We start from the raw sequence: 5,205 nt of genomic DNA, 5'->3' as shown, positions 1-5,205 counted from the left end.
GTCTCACAACCAACACCATTAATTATTCACACATACACATGTATATACATATAAAATTTCTCCTACATATGTTGCCTTTGGTGCCTCCAGAGAACGATGACAAGTGGTTCATGGGGGCGGTAGCGGGTAATAGTATTCTTCTTTGGGATCTATGACCTGGTCGAGCAAAAATCCGGCTATTTCCTCTTGAAGTGCTAGTATGCGGTCCGATGGTAGGAGCTTATCCCGCACCTCTCTGAACTGTTAAGAAGAAGATCAATATGCATGCGTGTTAGTTGTGTGACTAAATATCGATAATGGTGTGAATAGTGTTCTGACAAACGTACCTAGTCCTGTCTATCAGATCTGCTCCTTTCGCACGTCATCATGCGAACGTTCTCGCAAACGTAGAATGCACACAGATTATTCCTTGGCGCCTGCTTCAGGCCTTTACGAGAATGGAATTGAATCAGATAATGATTAATCAAGCATGATAATTAATTAATGATATTGAAACAAGAATTAAAGAGATGGTAGCTAGCTAGTACTACTTAATTACTTACCTTTGGTCGATGCCAAAACAACTTTTTTGCCCACTTGCCTGGAGTCACCTTGATGAACTTTGCTCATGCCCTGCCCGCCGGCAAAGAAAATTAATAAAGGGGTTATTAAATAGTTCATATCAGGAAATGACGAACTAATAATAGGCCGAGATATAGTTAATAATGATTGAAATTACCTGTTGACTATCCCCTTCACGATGGTGAAGTCTTTATCTGCTTTAGTTAGTGAGTCCAGTAATTTAACTTTTCCTTCCTCAACTTTAATGTGTAACAAGACCCAGTGCCAACTGCATGCGCACACGTTTGCATGTCTTAATTAAGCGGGCATGTGTATAAAATTAATCAACTACCATAAACCGTATACACTTAATTATTAACATCTAGCTAGCTAGTAAGCAAAAACAGAATTTGTAGTACAAGACAGTGTGACTCACGGGAAGTTGTATATCTTCATTGGTATGGAGGAGCTTCAAGAACTCTAGCATGCTTTCCTCTACACCATCTTGACAATATTCAATCTGCCATATGTCCTCATTAATGGTATTTGGGTCAATGAACCCAACGCCATAGCGTCTAAATTTTTTCATTTCATACATCTTGATCCTGCATATAATACCACAGAAAAAGAATATAGTGAGGATAATTACATGTAATGATTGATCAAAATTATCACTACATAACTAGCTTGAGACTTAAATTACAGAAAGAAATCACTTACAGACAATAGCAACTGACGATAGACTTGTCGAGTGCGTCTTGATTGTATAACTGAAATAGTTCTGGATACTCAATGGCCAGAGCTTTCTCATGGTAATAATGCTCATGCTTGACATTCACCATGAGGGACTCTTGATTGGAAATCTTGGTAATGTTCATGTACCATTGATGCAATTGATACATTCTCGTTGGGAGGTCCTTGACCTTGTCTGGATGGACCAAAGGTTGGCCCCGGACATATTTCCATACTATTTCCGATTCTCTAAGCGAAGGCATGGGCTCGATTTCGAGGAGTTGTCCAACAAAGATATTGAGCATTTGAGCCTGCATTATATGATCCTCCGTTATTACCACATCGCCATGCTGGGGAACGCTAACGGTTTGTCCACAATAATATTTGGCGTGTGTACTCCTCTCATGTGTTGTTGGCACAACAAGCGGGGGGATCGCTTGCGCCGCCTGTTCTCTCAACTGGGGAACGGTTTTCCCGCATTTTTTGCCAGCTGCTTGTTGGCTCGAGCTTGAGCTCGCTTCCTTCTTTAGTCGTTCTTGATGTAGTTTCCTGATTTGGCGCTCATAGTCCGAGTCAATAGGCTTGGGGGCTGGTTCTCTAGCCATATGAATGAAGTGGTCAATTACTTTCTCAGGCACTTTCTCCTTTGGCGGCGGTGCCGGTTTTGGTCCAAAATGGGCGTCCACTTGGGCTTGCACTATGGCTGCGTTTTGCTCCTTAGTCATGTCATAAGGCCTCTGAGGAAGAGGAGCGAGGCTTGGACCATATTTATACCGCTACGCACCAAAGTTGCGTCATGTCTCATCTGCGATTGCTGAAACGGCGGAGACGGCTGACGTGGCTAAGTTGGACCAGGAGAAGTGGCCTGACGATGTGCCAGACCTGAAGCAGGAGGTGTGGCCTGACACGGTGCTGGACTTGAAACCGGAGAAGTGGCATGACGCTGTGCCGGACTTGAAACCGGAGGAGTCAGCTCACGCTTTCGGCGACTTGGAGGAGGTGGCGGACTTCGAGGAGGAGTCGGCTCACGCGTTCGTGGACTTGGAGGAGCGGGAGTCTGCTGACTCGGTGGTGGACTTCAAGGAGGAGTCGGCAGACGACGCGGTGTCGGTAGACTTCGAAAGATGATGCAATCCTTTCTCCATAGGATGATGCGATGTATGGCCTCTCCCAGTGTGCGCTCGTCTTCACCTCCAGGAATGTCAAGTTGTAGCCCCAAATATGGGTCCACCACTTCATCAACCATGACACGAGCATAGCCCTCTCGAATCGGGATGCAATGGAAGGTTGCTTTGGGGGTAACTGGAAAAGCAATGCCGTCCGCCACCTTCATGGATATGTTCTTCATTTTGGAGTGTAGCTCACAGTTAGTGTTCTCTATGATGTCATCCACAGGGTATGTATCCAGCAGTGTGTCGCTCGGGGCAGAACCAATGCTGCTTCTCGGCATGGATGGGACGGTGCTATCCAATGCTGGACGATCATCCGCTTGCTGCTGCCGCTGCTGAGACCCCCTTTCCTGGCTAAGTGAGTCGATCTGCTACTGCTGCTGCTGGAATTTGAGTGCCAGGTCCGCGTGCCTTGCTTCTAGGCCTTGAAGGCGTTCCGCGTCCAGCTTCCTCTGCTCCTCCTCCAGCTTCCTTTTCTTCTCCTCCTCCATCTTCCTTCTTGCACGGGTCCTGTAGTCCTCGTTCCATTCTGAAAAGCCCTCATACCATGGAATAACGCCCTTGCCTCGTGTTCTTCCTGGGTGTTCAGGATTTCCCAGGGCGCGCGTAAGCTCGTCGTTCTCTCTGTTGGGCGTGAACACCCCCCTTAGAGCTTTTTCTATTGCGTCAGTTATCTTTTGTTTGGCTCCTTTCAGATTTGCCTTCCGCGAAACTTCACCTGTCTTCGGGTCCAATGCCCCCCCCCCATTTGCATAGAACCAAGTTCTGCACCTGGGGGGCCAGTTCCTAGTAACCGGAGTGACCCCTGCATCCTCCATCTCTTGCTCATACTTATCCCACTTAGGCAATCCCACCGCATAGCCACCAGGACCCAGCCTATGGAACTGCGTCTTTTTTGCGGCATTTGCCTTGTTTTTCATCGACCGTTTCTTAGATAATTCTGAATCCTTGAAGGTCACGAAATCGTCCCAGTGTTCTCTTTGCTTCTCCAGTGTTCCCGTGAAATCTGGGCAAGGTAGTTGGCCCATGCAGTTTTCTTGTGGGTGTTGAATGCAATTGCCATCTTCTTAAGAGCAGCGGCCTTGACTTTCTCCACATCTGCTTCAGTGAAATGATCTGGTAGGGTGAAATGTTCCATCCGAGATTTCAAAAGGTCTTTTTTGGCTCTGTCGTCGACCCAAGTAACACCTGGACGTTTAGTCTTTATCTCTTTCCATTCTTGAATGGAGATCGGGAGTTTGTCCTTCACAAGAACTCCGCACTGACGAGTCCACTTGTCCGCAACGTTCTTAGGCGTGAGGGGTTCGCCACTAAGTTTGGTGGATTTGATGTGGTACTTTACACCATCCTTCAACAATCTGCCCGGGCCTCGCTTTGTCTTGCTGTCTGTAGAAGCAGATTTGCTCGATCTGGAGGGCTGAAAGAAGAAAGATCGATTCGTTAATATATCTTCAATTAAAAAAACATGTGATGATCACCATGATGCATACTTATATAAATATACCTCGCCGGTAGTCTTTGTTATTTGAACATCAGCATTGTCTGTGTCATCACAAACATTGTCTATGTCATCATAATCATAATCATAGTTCATGACTTCATCAGCCCGGTCGTCGAGATCGAATATCTTTTCATCACCCTCTCCGGTATTGTTTAGATATTGGGAGCCATCATCTGCTTCATTCAGATCATCTAGCCTGTGAGGGCTGCGTATGATGTCGAACAATTCCTCTTCTCTCTCTCTGCCGGTATTGTACGCCATAGCTTTTACTTTACTAATACAGAAGAAATATAAAACAATTTAGTATTCAAATTACAATGCATGGATGCAATTAATCAATAAGGAAAAACTGAATCTCGAATACATCGTCTCGAATATATAATCTCGAATACATCATCGTCTTAATATATATAATCTCGAATACATCGTCTCGAATATTATATATCGAATACATCACTGGCTAGGTACCTAATAAAGATCGAGTACTACAGAAGAATCTAGGGCGCCACTCGCGGTTCCTGGGGCGCGGGCGGTGCACACCCAAAGAGAAGGAACCATCACATAATCATATCTCCGGTCATCTGCCCAAAGAACCCGCCAAGTAGTGGAGAACCTGACGTCGTCCATAGCAGCCATGTAGCGATGGACGTGCTCATCTTCCTCCCTGACACGGCGACGCACCACCTCCGGCGGGGCCGACTGCCTCTGCATCGAATGTGGCCCACGCGAACGCCACCAAAGAAGATCAGGGTCGACGATGGCACCCGAGGTCGGGTTCCTCACCAAGCGGCGCGCCCCTCCAGGTAGCACCTCCTAGTGCCAGCCCGGCGGAGCCCAGTCCCGGACATGGGTCCTCTGAAGCAAGACGTCGTCGCGAACGGGTCGACGACGAGGATGCGGGCCGGGCATATCGTCGAGAACAAATACCATATGCCCGCAAAAAGTAACATTTTTTAAATAATTGGATTGTGATAACAAAATTCTATATATATGCAAATTCTAACAATTTGACATTAATCTAATTCATCTAACTAAAACTAATTCTAAAATTTCCTGATTATATAACTAACATTTCTATAACAATTCTAATATTTATATAACCAAAAAACAGAAAAATTGCTAACATTTCTATAAATATTTCTATAACTAAAAAACAGAAAACATTTATAACATTTCTATATAACTAACATTTCTAATATTTATATTACTAAAAAAACAGAAAAATTGCTAACATTTCTATAAATATTTCTATAACTAAAAAAC

Source organism: Triticum aestivum, chromosome 6B, assembly GCF_018294505.1.
Source record: "Triticum aestivum cultivar Chinese Spring chromosome 6B, IWGSC CS RefSeq v2.1, whole genome shotgun sequence".
In the NCBI taxonomy this organism is placed as follows: Eukaryota; Viridiplantae; Streptophyta; class Magnoliopsida; order Poales; family Poaceae; genus Triticum; species Triticum aestivum.
Note: the sequence above shows the minus strand (reverse complement) of the source record.